Source organism: Denticeps clupeoides, chromosome 3 (genome assembly GCF_900700375.1).
Source record: "Denticeps clupeoides chromosome 3, fDenClu1.1, whole genome shotgun sequence".
NCBI classification, from domain to species: domain Eukaryota; kingdom Metazoa; phylum Chordata; class Actinopteri; order Clupeiformes; family Denticipitidae; genus Denticeps; species Denticeps clupeoides.
The window spans coordinates 11,783,254-11,788,551 of NC_041709.1; the positions used below are offsets into that span (position 1 = coordinate 11,783,254).

Here is a 5,298-nt window from a genome sequence, read left to right on the forward strand (position 1 = left end):
GGCTAGGCCACGAGTCCCGAATTCTGCGCGTTTCTTTAACGGTTTCTTCAACAGTTGTGCTCTATTGCATGATCCCCACAGATGCCATCCTGAACTTCAACACCATATCAGAGGTCATGGAGAATCACTACAGTCGCATACCCATCTACAATGAAGACCGGACCAACATCGTGGAAATACTTTACGTCAAGGACCTGGCCTGCGTTGATCCAAACAAATGCGCCACGCTGAAAACTGTCACCAACCACCCTGTCCGCTTTGTCTTCCATGACACCAAGTTGGACGCCATGCTGAAGAGTTCAAGAAAGGTGACACACACACACTCACACACACACACACACACACACACACACACACACAGTGTTTCAAAAGATTTGTGGGCAATTTCCATAATATATAATACAATATAATATAATAAAATCATTTTATGGAGCTGAACAGAGAATCCTTTCTCCATTGTTTGTCCAGAGAGGTAAAAGCTTGGTCAGTGTTGTGCGTTTATGTGGGTGGACAATGAGGCTGCCGCTGGCAAGCGTTCAGTGGGAGGAGAGCCCTGACACAGCAGAGCAGGACAGCTGCATCATCTGGAGAGAAGCTTGGTGGCGGATGTTGAGTGGCTAGTGAGTATACCTTATAAAGAGCTCCCAGAGGTAGCCAGGGCCAGCTTAGCAGAATGATGCTGCATCTTGTTGGTATTTTGTTGGTATATTTGGTATCAAATACAGAGACATTGTTTAGCAAAAAGGACACTGACTAAACATTTAATCATGCTGAGTGTCTCAGTTGAGCACAACGCGTGTGGAGCTGGAACTATATTAATACAGTTTAATCAGAGGAATCCGCATGCCTGATCATGTTGCAGATCTGCTTCACGGAGCACGAGGAACGTGAGCCGAACGCGACCTGCTCGGAGTTCACCAAAGACGTTGGCGTCGACAATGTACATCAGGTGTGGTCGCCGTGGACAACAAGCCGCTCTGCGAAAGTGAGCGGGAGAAGGAGTACCGGATGTGCTTGAAGCTGGTGGAGATGCTGAAGGTGACAGAGCCATACAACGACCTCCTCAAGGACGAGCTGAACATGATCCAGGGCATGAACATGAACTAGAGCTCCGGACCAAGACCGTGGAGGACATCATGACCCCCCTAAGCAACTGTTTCATGATCCACACGGATGCCATGCTGGACTTCAACACCATGTCAGAGATCATGGAGAGTGGCTACACTCGCATACCCGTCTACGATGAAGACCGGACCAACATCGTGGACATACTTTACGTCAAGGACCTGGCCTTCGTTGATCCAGACGACTGCACCACGCTGAAAACGGTCACCAAGTTCTACAACCACCCTGTCCACTTTGTCTTCCATGACACCAAGTTGGACGCCATGCTGGAAGAGTTCAAGGAAAGTGAGTGGGGATGAGTGGCTTCCAACGTCCTGGGCCGGAGAGCGTCCGGTGGCTGGTGTTGGGGCCGCGATGGTTCGTGCGAGGAAGATTGCCTGGAAGTGCATGCCGGGAGCGAGAGGACGATGCCGGGAAGTCGCGTTACGGCGAAGTGGGCCAGGCGTGGTGCCGGATGCGGTGTGCCGTGGTCGGGCGGGAGCCTGCGCCGCTGGCCTGGGCCAACGGGTGGTCAGCGGCTTGAACCTGGGCCTGATGCCGCTGGACCCCATGGAGCTGCGCATAGTGCAGAACTGCGGCACCGACAAGGAGAAGCAGTACGCGCGCAAGATCGAGCCCATCCGGCGCAAGGGGAACTACCTGCTCTGCTCACTGCTGCTCGGCAACGTCCTGGTAAACACACCATCCTCACCATTTTGCTGGACGACCTGATCGGCTCTGGCCTGGGTGCCGTGGTCGCCTCCACCTTGTGCATTGTCATCATCGGCAAGATTGTCCCGCAGGCGCTGTGCTCTAAGCACCGGCTCAGCGTGGCCGTGAGAACCATCTGGCTGACCAAGTTCTTCATGATGCTCACTTTCCCCCTGTCGTTCCCCATCAGCAAGCTGCTCGACTTCGCGCTGGGCCAGGAAATCGGAAACGTCTACAACCGAGAGAAGCTGGTGGAGATGCTGGAGATGTCAATTCACTGTAACGGTCAGACTCGTCCAGGATCTTAGACAGGATCTCCCCAATAAATCTATTTTGACCTGTTAACACAGCACACGTAAAATACGTGCTTCGCTGAAAAAGATGCTCTGAGGAATCCTTGAAAACCTCAAAAAGGTTATTTCACTGGCAACTGGACTTGTTATGGATCAATTGACTACATTTCGCCCTTCCATTCCATTCCAGAGGGCTTTCTCGGGACTTGAAAATAACCTTTTTTTTGAGAACCATGACCTGGATGACTGAGCACCTTCACAGATATCTTTGAAAATACATCCTACACACCCTACAGAGGGTGTGATGAGAGAAATTGTTTGTGAGGTGGCTGCTGCTTTCATTTTTTTACTTACATTCGCCTTTTTTTTTGCGTCATACTGTACATGAGAACAGATTTGATTTTCCAGCATTTAAAGTTACAATCACGTTGATTTCCGTCACTGTTTATGTTTGTACCTGAAAAAATACCATATTATAAAATACACTGAAACAACTAACACAGCCATTGAATTGAAATGGATAAACTAGCTTTAGCCTACTTCTGCGATTATGGCTAGTGTCATATTCCCAACCTATCTAGCTAACTTTGTTGAGAAACTAGTCATCATAAATGATAAACTCTTACCTCTATGTGTTTCCTTCCATTAGATGGTGAATTCTTGTAAGACAAAATCGTACAGGGCTGAGGCAGGCACAAAAGGCCCACAAAAGTGAAATGGACCTTCTTCTTTTCTACAACTTTGAAAAAAACTCTCAAATAAGGCCATGAATATTCTGGCAAACTGGGATCAGGAGTGTTCTCCCTTTTCAATGCCGGCATAAGCAAGTGTATGCAACCAGTTGTGTAGCTGTCATGCACTGAAATTTGATTGGTGCATTTTAGATTTGATCTAACAGTTCAAAGGTTACATCTCTAAATGTAAAAAAGGAATGACAATATATTTGACATTAAAAGTAAAAAGTCTCAGATACACAAAAAAACTACTTCCAGTGTAGTAGTACAGTGTCCACCACTAAATAACACTTGCTTGATTGTAATGTAAATATTATGTAAAATATCATTAAATGATATTTATCTCATCCTTCTCAGGTGATCAGTGATCAGCAACAGCTTGAGACCATTAACGCAGAGGGCGACATGGCGCACTTCCTGTTCTTCAAGTCGGTCAACGGCCAGTCCATGAATACGTTCGAATCTGCCAAATTCCCGGGTTATTTCATCAGCACGTCTTTCAAGGACCAGAAGCTGGTGGAAGTCTGCAAACAGCAGGTCACCGAACGCATTAACACCTTCAGGGTGAACAAAGTGTAGCAGATGCACCGAAGTAAACTCCAGAGTGTATGTACTGTGTACAGACATTTAGGTTGTGAGAACCATGATTTTTTTTTTCTCAAACAAAAAATGTGCCACTAGATGGCATGCTTAACAAGTCTTTACCCCCGAATGTGCAATTGTTGCAAAGCATTTCATGTTGAATGGTGTTCCATACACACCATATACGCACCGTGTTGCAGTCTGGAAAATTCATACTGAATTTCTACAGCTAATATTAAATGAATTTCTTTTATTTAATTATGATTTAATATGACTAAATTATGCTTCATTATTTAATATTTATTTTTAATTAGTTGTCTGTCTAAAGCTTCTTACACCTACAAATGCACTCTAGTTGTTGTTTCAGATTAGGGCTGCACGATTTGGGGAAAAAGACATATTGCGATTACTGAGATCAATATTGCGATATGATAAATGACACTTGTATATCAATGAAAAGTCGCATACAAATTACTAATAGTGAAATGTTTAATTTCAAAGTGAAACATACAAACTACTTATAAAAACCTGAAATGCCCAGTGCTTTCAAAATACAATATTCTACAAAATGAAATAAATCACAAAAAACTCTTACATTACTGTTGAACGACAAACCCTGGTAAGGCTGAACAACTGTTTTGATTATATTTGGCCATTATAAAATCCCGTATTATAGTTCTTACATTTAACCAAAACGTTGTTTGGAGGCTAACTTGAACTCAGGGATGCATAGCTTTGCTAGCTTAGCTAAGGTTAAGATTTGTAAACGGAGGTGAATTTCTTTAGGAAACCTTCAAAGTTTGAGAAAAGTTAACTAAATAGCTAAGAACAGTCTAAATAGTTAATGCCTACGTTTAGCCAAAACGTTGTTTGGAGGCTGACTTGAACACAGGAATGCATAGCTTCGCTAGCTTAGCCTAGTATAGCTAAGGTTAGGACTTATAAAACAGGATTTTATAATGGCCAAATATATTCAAACAATTGTCCAGCCTTACCTATGAAATGTAATCCCCCGGGATCTGGTTTGGAACGTACAGCGGTTTGTACAGCCCCAAGCAGCACAAGAGTGAGGCATTTTTATGCACTTATCTCCATAGACATGTATATGCTTCACGCCACTGCAGAGCCTCTCGCAATATGGCGGCAACATTGACGTACTATGCAGCGTGTCATGCGCCATCTAACCATATGTCTCCGAATCGAAAGTCCATGTGACCTCACTTACCTCACCAGGCAGATGTCCTTGCTGCACTTGGAGGCAATGCGTATTTTAGTACTATGGATTTGACGTCGGGCTACTATAACTTTCCCTTACATGAGGATGACAAAAAGTTCACTGCTTTTTCGTCCCCCTTGGGTCTGCAAAAGTACAATCGTCTCCCACAGGGATTGTGTAATAGTCCGGCAACTTTTATGCGAATGATCAAGCAGCATAACCTGAAACTTTCTCCATCCAAGTGTCAGTTTTTGATACAGTCAGTGAAATTTTTGGGCCATATCATCAGTGTGGAGGATGTGGCTATTGATTCAGCGAAGGTGGAGGCCATTTTGAACGTGAATGAGAAGGATTTGATGGAGTCAGATGGTGTCACACCTTTAGCAACTAAAATAAGATCTTTTTTTGGCATGGTAGCATATTACCAACATTTCATAGAGCATTATTCCACCATAGCAAGACCACTGTTTTTACTGACCGCTGTTCCGAAGAAGCGGTAAGGGTGTGAAGAGGACCGCTAACGCTCGTAGGTTGACTCTGTCAGACTTGACTAGTGAGTGTATAGAGGCCTTAAGATTGTTGAAGGAGGCTTTACTTGGTCAAGCTCTATTGGCTCATCCAGACTTCACAAAACCATTCTTGCTCTCGGTGGATGCGC

General features: G+C 44.5%; 1 pseudogene; it reads left to right on the top strand.

Annotated features, from left to right (window-relative positions):
• Positions 1–853: 853 nt before the first annotated feature.
• On the top strand, positions 854–1,424 carry LOC114787119 (metal transporter CNNM4 pseudogene; annotated as a pseudogene).
• Positions 1,425–5,298: the final 3,874 nt, after the last annotated feature.